Below are 19,867 nucleotides of genomic sequence, written 5' to 3'. Positions count from 1 at the left end.
GGAACTATTGTGTACCAAAATACGTGCCCTAGGTAGATCAAACTGTGAACACCCCTCATTTATTTTCTTTAATAGTTGGCAGTTTCCTGCTCTTCATTGTACCATTCTATCTCGGTGGTAATCCCTTAAACTATGATACAGGTATGCTGGTATTTGCAACTTCTTAAGCGCGTAAATAATTCGGGCCATCACATATTGTCTAATGCACTTTATTTACCAGTATTACGACCACAGATTTCCGGACTGTTTAGTGGGTTAGACGTAATGCATGGTTAATGTGATTCACGGCGTCTACTGACTTGTTCCTTTGGAACCCGAATTGGTTATCACTAAAGCACATAAGTTCTCTGTGTGCTTTTAAGAGGTTACACGGCAGCCGTTCTTGCGCTTTGCTTAAGGTCGCTTGTTTTTTTTTCTTTCTTTCTATGAACTTGTTGATAAGAACAGTATTGGCTGTTTTTAAAGTCACTGGTACTTATCGTAATATCAGAGCTTCATTTAGTATGTCTTTCAGAAATGGTGTTATTTGTAGAGCGACCTCTTTTAGTGTCTCCAAGTGAATCCATCAGCTCCAGGTGGTTTTTCCTTCATTTGCAGGACTACTGTTAGTACTTCCCTTTCTGCAAAAGGAAAAGTTGCTGTCTCAGTCTCAGCGTCTAGATTTCTCCTCAACTTTGTATGCTGTGGGCCATCTGACATCCAATTATGTCTAGGAGAGGCTTGTAGGCAGTGCTCCTCCATCCTTTGGCAATGGTGCCGTTCTCTAAGTTCAGTGTTGCTAGTGCCATCAGGGATTTAACTTTCTCTGTTAAAAGCTCATGCGGTGCATCTCACGTACTCTTTGCCAATTGTGACTTTACATAGTTGTCCCAGTGCTGCTGTCTTATGACGATTAGTTTCTCTCTGTATTTAGCTTTTGCCTCTCTCTAGTCTCTCAGTACCATGTTTTCCTGCACAGTTAATACCCTGTGGTAAAATCTACGTTTTTCCTAGAGTTCCGACGCAGTAGTGTAAGCTCGTGTGTCCAAGTTTTCTTGCATTTGATCTATTCTTAAACTTCGGAATTGCTTGGTCCTGCGCTCTTACTGGCAATTGCGTGACGACATGTACTGCGTGGTCGACACTGCTTTGTCCCATGTCCATGTTAGCTGTTTCCATTATTGCCTTACTTTTGCCCAATTTGCTTTTTGCAAGTTTAATTGCTTGTCATTGTAATTCTCTCTCTAGTAAGTTGCCTGCAGCTCTATTACTATTCCGTCGTGATTGCTGTGTGTCAGATATTGATGTACATCCCACGTATGACAGCAAGGGAGTGCTGTGATTGGCTACTGCGATATCTATGTTGCTTTTTACCCTGTTATCAATGGCTGGCGGTTGTCCTGTATTGACGACATACTGGTTGAACTCAGCAAAGGCCTCGTTGATGATGGTTTCCCCCCTCGTTACTGCGTCACAAGTGCTACCATGCCAGAGTGCTGACCGAACATTTATATCAGCTAGTCAACAGCTTTCTCCCCCTTGCATACTTTGCGAGGTGCCGGGGCTAGCAGTGTATTTAACACTTAATTCTTCTAGAATCTACATATGTAAATGATGCTCTAAGCCCCCCCCCCCCCCATTCTAACTCCGACTTTTGCTGTTGCACATGGATTAAAAAGATACGCTAACTGACTGTAATCAACTCTGCAAGTGGAGTAGAAAAGAGTTTGGCACCTGCAATAATTTAATTTGATAAATAAGTTAAATAAAGGAAAGTTTCATTAACGTAGTGACAAATGATAGGGTTGCTCTACCGATTAACAGAATGAAAGTTCTGTCCTAAATAACAATATGATTTATTAAGACTAAACACAAAATAATAAACACATGAAACATTTACAATACATCAAATTGGCTCAAATTGGATACTCAAATGCTGTGAAGGTGAAGTTGTCCCTAAACCAGATTGTGACGTTTATGACGAAGTGGTATGTGGAGCCAATTCCTTGCAACTAAAATCTTAAGCGAGACACACAGCTAACCCAACATTAATTGCTGCTACATTAGTGAGAACTCAGACAATGAACACCCAAGACAGAACAAAGTTAGAAAAGACAAACTGGCGCGCCCAGCTGACCTCTGATTATCACCTAGCAAAATTGCCTGCTTTGCCGGTGCTGCGGACGTACATTACCAAGCTGTCTTCTTAACTGCACGGACATGATCTGGCATACTGGAGGCGATGGCTGGTTGCTTCGACGTCCCGTCGCGGTGATGATAATGTCGCGAGTATAATCCGAAACAAATTATCCTGGTCTGGTTGTTCCAGACTATTTTTTTTTTGTGGTTTTAGGGCGCACAACTTCAATGGTCATTAGCGCCCTGACTACTCTAAGAATGCACCGTGAGGCACAAGTTGACAACAACAACTAAAAGGGAAAACACGATAAAAGACAGACTGACAGGCATAGGATTAAAAAACAGCATCATCAAATGTCCTTAGCGAGGTTTGTCAAATTGATAAAACGAAGAACACAAGCAGCTGCTCGTGGGTCATCCGCTAAAATGGCATCGAAAGTATTTGGCAGGTTAAGATCGAGGCGCAGTGTGTTAAGATCTGGACAGGACATTAAAATGTGTCTAACCGTCAGCAAGTGCCCACATGGGCAGAACGGCGCCGGCGCAGCCGTCAGCAGATGGCGATGGCTGAACCGGCAGTGTCCAATTCTTAACCGGGCTAAAACGACCTCCTCCCGCCGAGAAGGGCGTGAGGAGGACGTCCAAGCCACGGGAAGAGGTTTTAAGGCCCGAAGCTTGTTGTCGGTAAGTGCAGCCCAATCGGCATGCCACAAAGCTGTCCGAGGCTGGAGGACCGCAGCCTTGGCCGCGGCATCTGCAGCTTCGTTCCCAGGGATACCGACATGGCCAGGAACCCACATAAAGCTAACCGGAGAACCGACGTCCACCAGCTGCTGAAGAGAGCGTTGGATCCGGTGTACAAAAGGGTGAACCGGGTACGGATCACTGAGGCTCTGGATGGCGCTCAGGGAATCTGAGCAGATGACATAAGCAGAATGTCGGTGGCGGCAGATGTAAAGAACAGCCTGGTAGAGGGCAAAGAGCTCAGCTGTGAAGACCGAACAATGGCCATGGAGCCGGTATTGGAAACTGTGTGCCCCGACAATAAAGGAACACCCGACCCCGTCATTGGTCTTAGAGCCATATGTATAAATGAAAGTCATATTGATGAACTTCGAACGAAGTTCCAAAAAACGGGAGTGGTAGACCGAACCGGGGGTGACCTCTTTTGGGAGCGAGCTGAGGTCAAGGTGAATGCGGACCTGAGCCTGGAGCCAAGGTGGCGTGCGGCTCTCGCCCACTCGAAAGGTTGCAGGGAGTGAAAAATTAAGGTGTTGAAGGAGGCGACGAAAGCGAACTCCAGGGGGTAGCAGGGCAGAGACATACAACCCGTATTGACGGTCGAGAGAGTCGTCAAAAAAGGAACGATAAGACGGATGGTCGGGCATTGACAGTAGCCGACAGGCATACCGACAAAGCAGTATATCGCGCCGGTAGGTGAGTGGCAATTCGCCAGCGTCAGCATGAAGACTCTCTACGGGACTGGTATAAAATGCTCCGATCGCAAGTCGTAAACCCCGATGTTGTATGGAGTTGAGGCGGCGTAAGATGGATGGCCGTGCAGAGGAGTATACGAAGCTCCCATAATCCAGCTTGGAGCGGACGATCGACCGATATAGACGAAGTAGGACGGTTCGATCCGCTCCCCACGACATACCACTGAGAACACGGAGGACATTTAAAGAACGGGTACAACGGGCGGCCAAATATGACACATGTGGAGACCAGCTAAGTTTCCTGTCAAAGGTAAGGCCTAAAAATTTGGTTGTCTCCACGATTGGGAGAGCAACGGGACCGAGTCGTAAGGACGGTGGGAGAAACTCTTTGTAGCGCCAGAAGTTAATACAGACCGTCTTCTCGGCAGAAAAACGGAAGCCATTGGCGACACTCCAGGAGTAAAGACGGTCAAGAGAACGCTGAAGACAGCGCTCCAGGACACGTGTACACTGCGCGCTGCAATAGATGGTAAAATCGTCCACAAAAAGGGAGCCTGATACATCAGCTGGGAGGCAATCCATTATTGGATTGATCGCGATGGCGAAGAGAGCGACGCTCAAAACTGAGCCCTGTGGCACCCCATTCTCCTGGCGAAAGGTGTCGGACAGGACAGAACCCACACGTACCCTGAACTGTCGATCAATTAAAAAGGAACGAATAAAAAGAGGGAGGCGACCGCGAAGGCCCCATGTATGCATGGTGCGGAGAATGCCCGCCCTCCAACAGGTGTCGTAAGCCTTCTCCAAATCAAAGAACACAGCCGCGGTCGGGCGCTTCCGCAAGAAGTTATTCATAATGAAAGTAGACAAGGTAACCAGATGGTCAACAGCAGAGCGGCGCCTACGAAAGCCACATTGTACATTGGTAAGTAGGCGTCGAGACTCGAGCAGCCAAACCAATCGAGAGTTAACCATTCGCTCCATCACTTTACAGACACAGCTGGTAAGCGAGATGGGTCGATAATTGGAAGGCAAGTGCTTGTCCTTCCCCGGCTTAGGAATCGGGACAACAATAGACTCGCGCCAGCATGCGGGAACATGTCCCTCAATCCAGATGCGATTGTATGTACGAAGAAGAAAACCTTTACCCGCAGGAGAAAGGTTCTTCAGCATCTGAATATGAATAGAATCAGGCCCTGGAGCGGAGGACCGTGATCGGCCAAGTGCGGTTTCGAGGTCCCGCATAGTGAATGGGGCATTATAACTTTCACAATTCGAGGAGCGGAAGTCAGGTGGCCTAGCCTCCTCTGCCTGTTTGCGGGGGAGGAAGGCAGGGTGGTAATGAGCGGAGCTCGAAACCTCTGCGAAAAAGCGGCCGAAGGCATTGGAGACAGCCTCAGGGGCCACAAGGACTTCATTCGCGACCTTCAAGCCAGAAACTGGGGAGTGGACCTTAGTGCCAGATAGCCAGCGCAGGCTACCCCAGACAACAGAAGAAGGAGTAAAACTGTTGGAAGGTGCTTGTGAAAGCAGCCCAGCTGGCTTTCTTGCTTTCTTTAATAATACGACGACACTGAGCACGTAATCGTTTATAATTAATACAATTCGCCACTGTAGGGTGGCGTTTAAAGGTGCGTAAAGCACGTCGACGAGCACGTAAAGCGTCTCTACATGCTGCGGTCCACCAGGGGACCGGTACGCGACGTGGAGAAGAAGTAGGGTGAGGGATGGAATTTTCAGCAGCAGCGAGAATGACTTCCGTGAGGTGTGCGACCTGACGATCGCAGCTTGTGAAGGTTTGATCCTGAAAGGTCGCCCTGGAAGAGAAGAGCCCCCCGTCTGCCTTGGAGATGGTCCAACTAGAGGAGCACGGAGAGGGAGTATGCTGCAGTAGATGGATAACACACGGGAAGTGGTCGCTCGAATATGTATCAGCAAGTGCATACCACTCAAACCGGCGTGCAAGTTGGGGAGTACATATAGAGAGGTCTAAATGGGAATAGGTGTGAGATGTGTCCGAAAGAAAAGTAGGGGCGCCAGTATTGAGGCAGACAAGATTGAGCTGGTTGAAAAGGTCTGCTAACAAGGAGCCCCTCGGGCAGGATGCTGGAGAGCCCCAAAGGGGATGGTGGGCATTGAAGTCTCCAGTTAACAAAAATGGTGCAGGTAGCTGAGCAATAAGTTGCATCATGTCTGCCCTGGTAACGACAGATGACGATGGAGTGTAAACGGTACAAAAGGAAAACGTAAAAGTGGGGAGAGTAATGCGAATGGCAACTGCCTGCAGGCCGGTGTGCAACGTGATGGGATCGTAGTAAATATCATCCCGGACCAGCAACATAACCCCTCCATGAGCTGGGATACCTACCACAGGGGGTAGGTCAAAACGCACAGAGGTGTAGTGTGCCAAGGCAATTTGATCGCATGGGCGTAGCTTCGTTTCCTGGAGGGCTACGACGAGCGGACGGTGCAAGCGGAGCAGCAACTTCAAGTCCTCTCGGTTGGAGCGAATGCTGCGAATATTCCAGTGAATAAGTGCCATCGTAAGAAAAGGAAGATGAGAGAAGGGGTCACCTCGAAGGCCCCTTAGGGCCTGGCTTCGAGTGAGCACTGCCGCCGCTATCAGTAGGCGGACAGTCATCGTCCATCAGGTCTATAGGGTCATCGGCCATCTCGGGAGGATGGCCGGGAGGGGGAGCTTCCTCCGCCGGTGAACGGCCAGATGTACGGCTACCAGCGGTGCGGCCAGGCGAAACGGATGACGGCCTGGGGCGGCAACCGCTGGGTGGCGCAGGAGAAGAAATGCGCCGTGGCGGAGAAGGAGAACTGTGCTTCCTATGCGCCTTTTTGGAAGGACGTTTGGTGGAAGTACCGGTCGAAGGCTGGGAGGTCGAGGTACGGAGGAAGTCTGCACGGGATGGTTCCTTCTTGAAGACCCGTGCATCTGACTTCGGGGTCTTCGTCTTAGCAGAAGCTGAGGAAGGGGCTGGTGTCTGTGGGGTGATGGGAGGAAGAGGAGACGTCGACCGCGCGATCTTAGCACTGGCCGAACGGACGACCGTGGTGCTGAAGGTCAGATCGCATGTCTGGGTTGCTACCTCCCGGGTAGTCCGAGGAGAGGCGAGGACAGTACTGTATTTCCCCGCTGGGAGCAGCGTGGGCTTCCTACTAGCCAATAGCTTGCGAGCAGCCGAGGTGGACACTTTCTCTTTGACCCGAATTTCTTGGATACAGCGTTCTTCCTTATAGACAGGACAGTCGCGGGAGGATGCGGCATGGTCACCCTGACAGTTCACACAACGAGGAGACGGAGGTGGACAGTCACCCTCATGGGCATCCCTGCCACAAGTGACACATTTAGCCGCATTGGAACAAGACTGTCGAGTGTGATTGAAACGCTGACACTGGTAGCAGCGCGTAGGTGTCGGGACATAGGGGCGAACAGAAATAACCTCGTAGCCCGCCTTGATGCGCGATGGCAGCTTAACACTATCGAAGGTCAAGAAAAGTGTCCGGGTCGGTACAAGGTCATTGTTGACCTTTTTCATGACCCTATGGACAGCCGTCACGCCCTGCTCAGCGAGGAAAGATTGAAGCTCCTCGTCAGTCAATCCGTCGAGGGAGCTAGTATAGACTACACCACGAGACGAATTCAAAGTTCGGTGGGCCTCCACCCGGACAGGGAACGTGTACAGGAGGGTGGCCCGAAGCAGTTTTTGTGCCTGAAAGGCACTCTCAGTTTCTAGTAATAAGGTGCCGTTACGCAACCTGGTACAAGATTTGACAGATCCGGCTATGGCATCTACGCCCTTCTGAATAACGAAAGGGTTGACAGAGGAAAAATCCTTTCCGTCCTCAGATCGAGAAACTACGAGGAACTGTGGGGCAGGCGGTAGTACTTTTGTCACTGTTGGCTGGTCACGTATCCGTTTTTGGGTCGAAGTCGAGAGAGATGGAGTAGAATCCATTGCGGAGGAATCCCCCATGATTGCCAGCGTCTCCGATGGCACGCTCCTTCCTTGTGGGGACCCTCTCAGAGGACACTCCCGCCTTAGGTGAATGTTTACACCTCAGGTCACACCTCCCGAGAAACAGACGGAGGGACCAATCGGCATGGTCAGAAGGTATCAGCTCAGGCCATCACCCCTCCCCGGGCCTGGCCTTTACCAGGGGGTACGCGCGTGCCTTACATGTCCACCCAGGGCGGGGACTTACGCGTTACCCCGTCACCGGCTACGCGTGCGAACGCGTGGGTCGGCCTTCAGGCACGCACAGGGAGGAAGGAAGAAGAGGAAAAAGAAGAGAGAGAGGGAGAAAGAGGACAGACTGTCTCAAACACCAAGGCGGAGACCAGAGAAGGCAAGGAGAAGAAGGCAATGAGAAAGCAAGGAGAAGAAGGCAATGAGAAGGCAAGGAGAAGAAGGCAATGAGAAGGCAAGGAGAAAAAGGCAATGAGAAGGCAAGGAGAAAAAGGCAATGAGAAGGCAAGGAGAAAAAGGCAATGAGAAGGCAAGGAGAAGTCAAGGGAAAGAGTAAGGAAGACAGTGAGGTGGAGAAGAGCAAAGAAATGAACCAACAAAAGGAAGGAAGAAACGAAAAGTGAAAAACCAAAAAGACCACAATCATAGGTCGTGGAACCGTCCGTCTCCGGACGCAGGCGCTAACTACCCCCGTGAGGGGGATGGACTCCTTTTAGTCGCCTCTTACGACAGGCAGGAATACCTCGGGCCTATTCTAATCCCCGGACCCGCAGGGGGAGTTCCAGACTAAAGACTTCCTAGCAATACAAATGCGCCTCTGAGGGAGACGAAGAAGGCTCGCCACACAATCACTGACGGTACAGTGATTGATTTTAACAAGCTAAGTCTCACAGTTTTTCCGATACAGTCAACTTTAGCCAAAACTGCTCAAGATAGACAACATAGGCCGCTTGTACGCAGAACACTCAATTGCCAACTGTACTCGGAAAGTTACGTTGAAGTCGAAACTTCCGCAACTTCGTTAAACAGTTACAATCAAATAAAAGTATATTAGACAGCCAACGGAAGGCAGGCTGTCCAGAGTAGCGAGAGCTCAGTCTTGTAACCTACTCCGACCGAAAGCCGAGAGCCGACCACCACAAGAGCACCCGTACAAACCGAACACAGAACATTCGCGCCCCCACGACAGTGGCCGTGGTTAACCGTTCCAATCAGCAACTCGAAAACCGGCGGAAAATTCCACTCTATTGCCGGAGCACTACCATTCCACCAATGGAGATTCTTGGCGCCAATTTCTGCGCTGATTTTGCTACGTCATGGAGCTATGCCCTGAGCAAGCCAATCACAGTTACGATTTTGCAGAAAGCGCGGGAATTTGCCCGCCACAACGGCCTGGGTACACAAGTCATTCCCACGCCTCGCTGGTAGCCCGCTACTTCAGGCCCCTACGAGCGTGTCTCCGCCGCTATTCTACAATGTCGGCGTCTGGAAAGCATTCACTCGACTCCCTCACACCCGTCGGCTTACCCTTTCAAGATCAGGAGAGCCCGCCTGTCACCGGACCACCCGCGTGGCGAGAGATGCTGCGTGGGAAGTCCGCGTGGGAAGGAATAGCAACTTTTCACCACATGCAATTAGAGAGGAAAATCGTAAGATAGAAATATGAGAGGGGGCTCATGCCACCTCTCAACTTTGCCGCTGTCCATCCATTGCACAAATGGTTGGATCGCGTTGAAGTATTGGGCATGCACTGAAGCTACAATGTAAGCGTCATGAGAGCTCATTACTCACTAACGTGCTCTCCATTATATTAAGTTGAAGTAGTATCAGTTGTTTCCTGTTTTCACGATAACTCAGACAGCATTTTTCCGATCAGTCGGTCGTGTAGTTGTCTGTTGGTGGGGCACTTTGGTCCTTCGCTTTTTTGTAAGTTTGTTTAAATGGGATGCAGTCCACAGGAGATTCCCTAATATGCAATTTGCTTTTAAATGTCCTGTTTCTCCACACTTGGCGCCAGTTATCTGTGTCTCTCGGCGTATTTAGTCAGAAGTCCCAGAACACAGCACTTTGTTACTACGCCATAATCCTCTACGTTCGGTGCCATGAAGTTGATAAAAACACTTTCTTTATTCAGTATAATTGTATAAACTTTTGGTGTGACTATATTTGTTGTGTTTCGTCCCTTGGGGACTGCTTTGAACTTCAAATTCTTCTCTGGTTTTCAGCTAGGTTTAGTTTGTGGAGCTACATGAATCGTCCTCAACTACTGTCCTTGGAACCTTATACATAGCTACCAACTGTTTGTGCTTTTTTCTCTCTTCACACTTAGTATACATTGTCCTTGTCTTTGCTAGTAGCTTCTTTCAGTCTACATATATAGAAATCTCTGGCATTACTACAGTTGGTGTGATTCTAATCGCTTGGATTTTTAATTTTCACTGTTCTGGGTCTATTTCTGTAGTCATAGTTTCTCTGACTTCGTCCACGTCTTGATTATTAGTAGGTCTTACGAATATTATCGTGGCCTGTTTTTCTTTGGCCTCTTCTTTCTGCGGTGGTTTTGCTCTATTTTTGGCTTCCAGCTGCTGCAACAAATACAGAGGACTAGGCGAAAATTTTGTTTTCAGTACTTCGAGCTCGATTTTCATTTAGTGCCTTTCGCAGTTCGTCTTTGAAGTGCTGTATTTTTTCTTTGGCATTGGGTACATAGTCGCAAAACAACTCAACTGCTTGTCTTAACCTCCGATTTTCTTCTAAGCATGTCATCTGTCCCTCTAGTCTTGAACGGCGGAAGGCTTCAAGGACAGTGATCCCTGCACCAATATGCGCTCTGAGGTCAGCACTTCTACTTTTTGCATCAGTTTAGTGTTCTCCGTGCTAAGTACCTCTACTAACCCTTCTAATTTTGCCTGTTGTAGCACTGATTTCCGTATTTTGTTCTTCACTAGAGGAGAAGTATTTGAGAAGGCCTTTTTGCTTCAGAGTTCGGCCGAGACGTCTCCTGTACACCACAATGGCTATATTTTCGGTATTTGATGTGCTTTGTACGGCACCATAGGTCGTCATGTTACGCCCTGTTGTTTCGTCATCCTATACGACTTGTGTTGGCCGTACTACTGAGGTCTGGATCACAGAGTTTAGTGTAACTGCTAGTGCACATTCATGAACCTGTGCTTTTCTTTTTCACTGAAAGGCCTTCTTGCCATATTAGTTATATGGTACTGCTTATAGGTGAATCACCTATTTAAATTCTAAACGAGTTCATCCTATGGCTATCAACGGGCGGAAACAAAATCTCTGTGCCAAATGGATGTTATAAAATGGTCGTAGTAACATCCTTACACTGTAAAACTGCTGGAGTACCAACTCGCCTGAGGAACAGTTTATTTTCAGCGACATAAAATTTTGTAGAGTAATGCATACCCATTTATTTAACACTGGAATTAACACAGTGTCGTCAATTACATGTTATATGTATTACCACCAATCAAACACCACCAACAACAACAAAATCAAACGCTAAGAGTTGTAACACAGTTGTCCATAACGTATGTGTTTAGTTTTTAAAAGTAACACTAGTAACAGTGTAAGCAATATCGCGATTTACAAAATAGACAACAATTTTTCAGCTATTCCTCAGAGCTGAAAAACCATTGCTTACGTGGGAGACAAAATTATTTTTAAATCTAAAGGGAAAAGGGCACTCTCAGAGCCAATGTCGGTGATGTATAGACATATGCTGACGAAAGTTTGACTTAAAGGAACTTGTCACAGAGTTCATATTTTCACAATTAGTGTGTTCAAGAGTATAGATTCACGTTAAAAAAAAAAAAAAAAATCTGACAACACAGTGATCCAAATTATCTGTTCTAAAACATAATGCGTGTAAGGATTCGATTATTATCTGTTTATGCAACAGAAGAGTTACTCCTGATGACTTAATGATTTCATCAGGCTTGACTTCCAATCTCAGCAGAGCAAAGTTAGTGTTAGTTTATTATGAAACCATTTTCCGTAATTTCATAATGAAATCATTTCAAAATATAATTCTCTCTGCATAGGAAACATTTTGCACATACTCTTTTATGTTGAACTTAAAAGTATGTGCATTCTTGAAAATATGTGGCACAAAGTGAAAGGTTTGTTGGTGGTGAATATAAAGAATTTGTCTTTACAACATGTAGCCACTATCTAATTTTGCTTTTCTTCTATTGAAACTGATGTCATATAGAATATAATGTTACTGTGAATCTCTTGTGCTGTTTTGCTAACTGTTTTCCCACAACTGTATTCATAAAACCTTAAAGATATGAACTGTATACATGGTAGTTTTTCCCACCGTATAAAAATAAGGAATTGATCGATGAGAGGCTACAGAACAAAAAAGGTCTAATGAACCTATGACCTGAAATGCATTGTTTCCATGCTAAAGAACATTTATTCAAACATATGTTGTTACAGAGATGAAAATGGTATCCATGTGCCTCAATGCATACATGTTCTGTCTCACGTTTACATAGGCCAAGCTGCATCCGAACAGTGTCAAAGGCAGGATGAATACACTGCTCCAATGTCTCCACATCTCAAATAGGCTCTGCATACGCGATACTCCTGAGATGTTCCAAAAACCAGAAGTCGTGTGGGTTGAGATTTGGTGAACGAGCATCCATGCAACTGGACCCCCTTATCTGATCCATCGACCAGGGTAGACACGCTGCACATACACCTGTACGTTAACTGCGAAGTGGGTTGGAGCACCCTTATGTTGCAGTAACATAACCCTTCGAATCATTAACAGCACTGCTTCCAGCAGAGGTGGCAAAAGAAACGTCGATAGGTCTGGTCTATTAAGCGACGTGGAAGGCAGACTGGTCCCAAAATATGGTCGCCAATTATCCTGGCCCACACATTCTGGCTGCACCGATGCTGATGAGTCACTGTCACCATACCATGAGGGTTCTGTATACTATCTCACAGATGACTATTGTGAAAGTTGAAAATACCTCTCCGCATAAAGGTGGCCAAACTGCCTGGTACTGACACGCCAGTCGCCTTCCACAGTGTTAATTACATTTTCCTCCAAATCTGGTGTCCGAACATCTCGGGTACGTCCTTCACGATTTCATGCTTTCTGAAACAACCTTGTCTCAGACAAATGGCGAAAAACTGGTGCAAGCATTGAATGTGGTCGGCGCGGATAGGTCTCCTAACACAACCTTGCTGCCTGCCGGCTATTGCCATTTGTCTTTCCATAAGTAAACACCATGTCGGCAAGCTCTCGATTCGAATACGTAACCATAGTGTACATCACGTCAACTACAAGGTCAGTCAGCAAGAGAAGTGAATCGGACGTAACATTATCAATTACTATGGCAGGAGAGCGCGCTCGGGCATGACATATGAGGTACAGTACCACCATTAGGAGAAAACCAAGCATAGTGTAATAGTGTATAGCACGTATTAGGTTGCAGTCTCTGTAACTATGTATGATCGAATATATGTTTTCTAGCATGGAAACCATGCATTTCCGGTCGTAAATTCATTAGACTCTCTAATAACAATCCGTAGACTTTGTACACAGTAGAAAAAAATGCCCCTCCTCTCCCCCCCCCCCCCCTCAAACACAATTTAACTATCCATCTTAGAACTATTTCTCAAATTCAATGATTTGTCGTTTGTTGTTTTATCTCCCTTCCTATTACTCTTTCAGTATTTCACTACATCTTTTCCTTCTTCAGTCACTTATTTTTGTTCTCTATCTGTGGTGTGTGTGTGTGTGTGTGTGTGTGTGTGTGTGTGTGTGTGTGTGTGTGTGTGCGCGCGCACATTTTATCCTATGCTTAATATTTTCATTCTGCTTCTCATTCCATGTTAAGCTTTCTGTCTTTAGCTTCTTAACTCCAGCTTCTTGTTCGATACTTTTAATACGAGGGTCAGTCAAAAAGTAATGCCTCCTATTTTTTTTTCTACGTTTAATTGTCAGGAAATTTAAATGCAATTACATAGGTTGAAAACCACAACATTGAGGATCATTTTGTCATTTTTCAATGTAATCTCCGCCCATCTCTACAGTTTTGGTCCATCTTTGAACAAGGGCATGTATCCCAGCACGGTAAAAATCACAGCTCTGCTTCCTAAGCCATTGACGCACGGATGTTTTGACGGCCTCCTCATCTTCAAAATGAATCCCACGATGAGCTTCTTTTAGTGGCCCGAACAGATGGAAGTCTGATGGTGCCAGGTCAGGGCTGTATGGGGGATGAGGCAAAACTTCCCATCCAATTTTGACAATCTCGTCAGAGGTGTGACGACTGGTGTGTGGTCTTGCATTGTCATGCAAAAGAAGAACATCTGCCATTGATTTTGTTGGGCGAACTCGCTGAAGACGTGCTTTAAGTTTGTTGAGGGTTGTGACGTATTGAACAGAATTTATTGTGCATCTGCTCCAAAAAATCAACCAGAATCACACCCTCTGTATCCCAGAAAACTGTTGCCATAACTTTCCCTGCCGATCGCACAGTTTTGAATTTTTTCTTCCTCGGCGAGCTTGTGTGACGCCACTCCATTGACTGCCTCTTTGATTCGGGTTCAAAAAAATGCACCCATGTTTCGTCCCCGGTCACAATTTTTTTCAGAAACTCATCTCCCTCCAAACGGAAGCGCTGCAAGTGTTGGGAGGCTATTGTTTTCCTTGCCTCTTTATTCTGATCGGTTAACATTCTTGGAACCCACCGTGCACAAACTTTTGAGTACCCCAATTGTTTAATAATCGTGATCACACTGCCTTTACTAAGAGAAATAATGCGACACACTTCATCTCCAGTCACCCGACGGTCACCACGAATGATGTCATCAACTTGCTGAATGTTGTGTGGAGTCACTGCACTCACCGGCCTGCCGCTCCGCTTTTCGTCAGTCAACGGTGTTTGCCCTTCAGCTTCCTTACAACGACGAACCCATCGTCTAACAGTGCTGACATCCACTGTCACAACACCATACACCTTCTTCAGTCTTTCATGAATGCGTATGGGCGTTTCACCTTCTGCATTCAAGAATTCAATCACACAACGCTGTCTCAAACGAACATCGATGTCGGCCATCTTACAAACTTCTGCTGTGCTGCCACCTGTTGACACAGAAAGTTACTACTGCAGTGGATTGCAGAAGAAGGTTTGAGGAATGGCGCCAAATTCAAATTTTTCACTTAACTTAATTTCTTTAAGTAGAAAAAAAATGGGAGGCATTACTTTTTGACCGACCCTCGTATATGAGCATAAATATATTTTGTTAATCTATATGATCCGTTCTGTATATATACAGACCACTGTTTTCTTTAGTAATTTTTTATTTTTCTTCTTCACCCCTTCATATTATTTGGCCTTTTATGTCACTTAAGAACATAAAAATTTCCTCACAAAGATTAACTTGAGCATTTATAAATCGACTCACAATACAGCTAAAACCATTAGTTTTGATTAAAGCAGTCCTACTTTATTGAAGTACTGTAATTGCTGTTCATACGTTCTTGAAAAAAGTTTACTTGAAATGTAATTGGTTAATCAATATGCACTTTGTTTTGTGAATAATTCCTCCTGTGGAAGATTTATTAACTTCTGACTTCCATTATACATTCAAGCAACATGATTCCATTTGATGGCCACTTCTAAATTTAGCAAACTGAAATCCAAGTGGTTCACCTCATTTCTAGACAGGATATTTGGTGTCATAAAAAATGTTACCCTGCTCAAGAATGTAGTATAGACTTGTTACACATGACCTGTGAGTTTTTACTAGCATAAAACCGAATCCAAAGAAATTAATTAAGAAGATACACACGGTTTTATAAATACATTTGATTGCTACCGAACACACATTCCAAATGCGAAAGATATTTCTTTGTGGATTTCCTTGAGTGCTTGTCTTCATCTTCAGTAAGCTGCTAAATAAACATTCTACTGTGATTAAAGTTGCTGTTAAGTCTCTTACATCAGTCTGATAACAACTCCCCATGTAAGTTTGTGCACTAAAATATTTACTTCTGATATGTCACAGTAAATCACTTATAAACAGTATGATATAAAAGCCATCGTTTCTCTTTTTTTCATGAGCACTATCAGTTAACATTTATCATATTTCTGCTACGAGTTTCTAGTTTCAAGTTCAGAATTAGACAGTACATAACAACCCTGCACACAACAACAAAAATACGTAAGCTAAATAATAATTTGTTGTTGTGTCCAATGTCGATTTGTCTGACTGTGGAATATAGTATTCAAAAATTGCCAAAAGGCATATTTTAACAACTCTGCATTGAAACAGTTCTACTAGACAGAATTCGTAATGTAACTAAACCTTACTTGTTGGCGTTTTTAATGATTAACAGTATTTTATGTATGTGCAAAAAAAATATTTTAAAAGAGTATAGCTGAGATAAATGAATAGGATGGTATATGCACAAAGCATAGAAGGGAAGAGGCGCTTTTCCCATGGCGAAGGACTGGAGGGCACGTGCTGGGACCTCCACCCCCCTCCCCCTTTGGGTAACTACTGCAACTACCACAGCACCAGCCTCATTGCTCTTTCATCTGTCTCACTGTTTATTCACTGGCTCATCTCGCTCATCTCGCCTGGTTTTTTTTAACAATCGTACTGACCAACTAGGATCACGTTAACAACTTCAGTTCCTCTTCTTCCTTTGTTGTTGTTTCCTATTTCTTCTGTATTCGCTCGTCTTCTCCCTATGAAGTCTCTTTTCTTCTGTCCATGTTGTTCCCGATTTTTTATTTCTTCTGCTTTGAAAGCCTTCCAAATTTAGTATTTTGTTTTTATAATGGCTTCTTTCTGCTATTTCTGATTCTTTGATATTTCTTTCACGATCTTTTCTTACTTCTGTAATCCATGCTATTGTCGATTTCTTCTTCCAGAAATATAGGAGCATTTGTTTTGTTAGCCTATTTCCATCCATTCGGTAGAGATGTCCAAAAAGGTTAATCTTCGTTTGGCCATTACTTCAGATATTTTCTCTATATTTTTGTAGACCTTCTCATTACTTCTTGTTTTCCAACCATCTGTAGTTCTCATTGCACCCATTATTTTTCTAATAATCCTCCTTTCCAGTACCTCTAGTTTGTCTATCTTATAGTTCATCGTTAGACATTCAGATCCACAAACATTCTTTGCTTTACATTTATTAGTTTTGAAGTTAATTATATAAACGAGTGCATCAACTCAATACTATAGCAACGTTGTAACAACTGTACAAAAAACACTGATACTTATCTTTATTAAAGAGATGAACATGTAAAAACAGATTACAGAATAATATCTTTGATAAAGCATTTATTATGTAACATTTTAAAGTTATTGCATTTAGAACACTTGTTATAGACCTTTGAAAGGAACTTTTTTTTCATTTTCTGCCTGATTTTTTGTTCTTCGATTTTCTGATTTTGGTCATGGATATATATTTTAATACTGAAATAAATTTTCCTGACACTTTCCTTCAATCAAGTTCTGTGATTATCTTCTACAGCACTTCAGAAATGGGGGTGATTTTACACAGCAGCTCATGTTTAGTGCATAAATATGTCGATAGAGCAATTGCTAAGGTTACTCTTCAGTCTGCGTTTTAAAGAGGTCTTCTTAACAATCTATTTACAAATCTTACAAATGTGGTTAACCTTCGAAGATGGTTGCAACAACCCCCCCCCTCCCCCCTGGTTTTTAATTGACACCAAACTGTTAGATTATTTTAAAGGGCTGTTCTCACTCTCCATGGTGATAGCCCTCAAATATGCCTCACATTTTATTTTCCAATCTAGGAATCGTGCAACGTAACCTGCAATGTATTCCACATCATCAAACACAAAAGTTAAAAACAAAAAAACAAAAAACCTGGTTCCACTATTGCAAGGAAGTAGTCTTCGTTGCTTTCTGTTGTAGCTTCAGAATCTAACGGAACTGAGTGTTGTACATATAAAATAAATTTATCTTCACTGCTTAATTTACTGTGTGTGCCTAGTCCAAGAAGATCGATTTTGTCAAGTGGTGTTGCTTTTTAACTATTAGCATCGCTGTCATGTAGCTGTTTATGTGTGATTATTTTCATGGCAAGTGGCAGAACTCACAGGCACTTTTTATCGTCGTTGACTCCTCCTGATTTAACGGAACAGTCGTTCCAAATAACTGTCTTCTTTTACACATGGGTATGTACTTCAGTAATTTGTTATGTTGTTACGTCACTCACATATTGCGTATGCTACTCATACCAACAAGAATACCCATTAAACCATTTATCCGGGAATCTACCAGTTCTCTTTCAGACATTGGATGTAATTTTCTGCCTTCTCTAACGTGAGAAAAACCTCAGCTTTACTTCTATCGTTGATGGCCTGTTTCAAATATCTTTCTCTAATGCTTCTTGAGTTCAGAATGTCAAATAAGTTATTAAAAACCGTAGTGGATTCGACTGCACGTCATCGTCATCAAACGCGTTTATGTTCTTTACAATACTTCAAAGCATCCACAACACTTCTACATAACAGTTGAGCTGCCGACTTAAGTTTCGTTTTTGATTCTTGAATCATACATGTTCTTTTTTAATTCAATTTTTCGATTTCTTACAGCTGCAATAATATTTGAAAAAAAAAATCCAGTCGATCACTCTGCCATTCGAGTCCAGTCTTCGTTGTCATGCAAACAATTTTGCACGAACTTTAGTACGTGAAGAGAAAGTTTAACAGCTGTTATCCGGATCTGGTACAAAGCGCCCCCTTTAAAAATGACATGGTGGGATTAAGTTGTTGAATGTGTCAACAGTTGTTTCGGGTCTTTAAAATCACAATCAAGCCTTCCAAAAGAAGAAAAATTCGATGATGTACTATTGCAAGTGATAGGGGCGACTTTGATGTTCATATTTTATGGATGCTGCAAGCACTGAAATGTCAGCGAATAAATCCAATCACCGGTGCTTAGCCTATAGGTATTTTCCACAACGAATTGACATATTTGACCACTGCTTCCCTTTCATGCCCCTCGACTATTATAACTGACATCTTATTTCTATACAAATTGTAAATAGCCTTTCGCTCCCTGTATTTTACCCCTGCCACTTTCAGAATTTGAAAGAGAGTATTCCAGTCAACATTGTCAACAGCTTTCTCTAAGTCTATAAACGCTAGAAACGTAGGTTTGCCTTTCCTTAATCTATTTTCTAAGATAAGTCGTAGGGTCGTTAATGCCTCACGTGTTAAAACATTTCTACGGAATCCAAACTGATTTTCCCCGAGGTCGGTTTCTACCAGTTTTTACATTCGTCTGGAAAGAATTCATCGTAGTATTTTGCAGCTGAAGCTCATTAAACTGATAGTTCGGTAATTTTCACATCTGTCAACACCTGGTCTCTTTGGGATTGGAATTATTACATTCTTCTTGAAGTCTACGGTATTTCGCCTGTCTCATACATCTTGCTCACTATATGGTAGAGTTTTGTTAGGCCTGGCTCTCCCAAGGCTGTCAGTAGTTCTAATGGAATGTTGTCTACTCCCAGGCCTTGTTTCGACTTACGTCTTTCAGTGCTCTGTCAAACTCTTCGCGCAGTATCATATCTCCCATTCCATCTTCATCTATATCCTCTTCCATTTCCATAATATTGTCCCCAAGAACATCGCCCTTGTATAGACCCTCTATATACTCCTTCTACCTTTCTGCTTTCCCTTCTTTGCTTAGAACTGGGTTTCCACCTGAGCTGTTGATATTCATGCAAATGGTTCTCTTTTCTCCAAAGGACTCTAATTTTCCTGTAGGCAGTATCTATCTTACCCCTAGTGATATACGGCTCTACATCCTTACATTTGTCCTCGAGCCATCCCTGTTTGGCCATTTTGCACTTCCTGTCGACTCATTTTTGTCTGCTTCATTTACTGCATTTTTGTATTTTCTCCTTTCATCAATTAAATTCAGTATCTCTTCTGTTATCCAAGGGTTTCTAGTAGCCCTCGTCTTTTTACCTATTTGATCCTCTGCTGCCTTCACTACTTCACCCCTCAAAGCTACCCATTCTTCTTCCACTTATTCTCCCTCCCCCCTCGTCAATCGTTCCCTAATGCTCTCCCTGAAACTCCCTACAACCTCTGGTTCTGTCAGTTTATCCAGGTCCCATCTCCTTAAATTCCCACCTTTTTGCAGTTTCTTTAGTTTTAGTCTACAGTTCATAACCAATAGATTGTGGTCAGAGTCCACATCTGCCCCTGGAAATGTCTTAGAATTTAAAACCTGGTTCCTAAATCTGTCTTACCATTCTATAATCTATCTGAAACCTGTCATTATCTCCAG

The 19,867-nt window shown here is 44.2% G+C and overlaps 1 protein-coding gene across 1 annotated transcript in view; it reads left to right on the top strand.

The window, feature by feature from the left end:
• Positions 1 to 19,867, top strand: part of LOC126101418 (chondroadherin-like protein) — a gene marked incomplete at its 3' end in the record, with an annotated part of 212,176 nt that overhangs the window by 142,602 nt on the left and 49,707 nt on the right. The window lies entirely within an intron of this gene.

The sequence above is a fragment of the Schistocerca cancellata genome, chromosome 9 (assembly GCF_023864275.1).
Source record: "Schistocerca cancellata isolate TAMUIC-IGC-003103 chromosome 9, iqSchCanc2.1, whole genome shotgun sequence".
NCBI lineage: Eukaryota > Metazoa > Arthropoda > Insecta > Orthoptera > Acrididae > Schistocerca > Schistocerca cancellata.
This window is presented reverse-complemented; position numbering and strand designations above follow the sequence as displayed.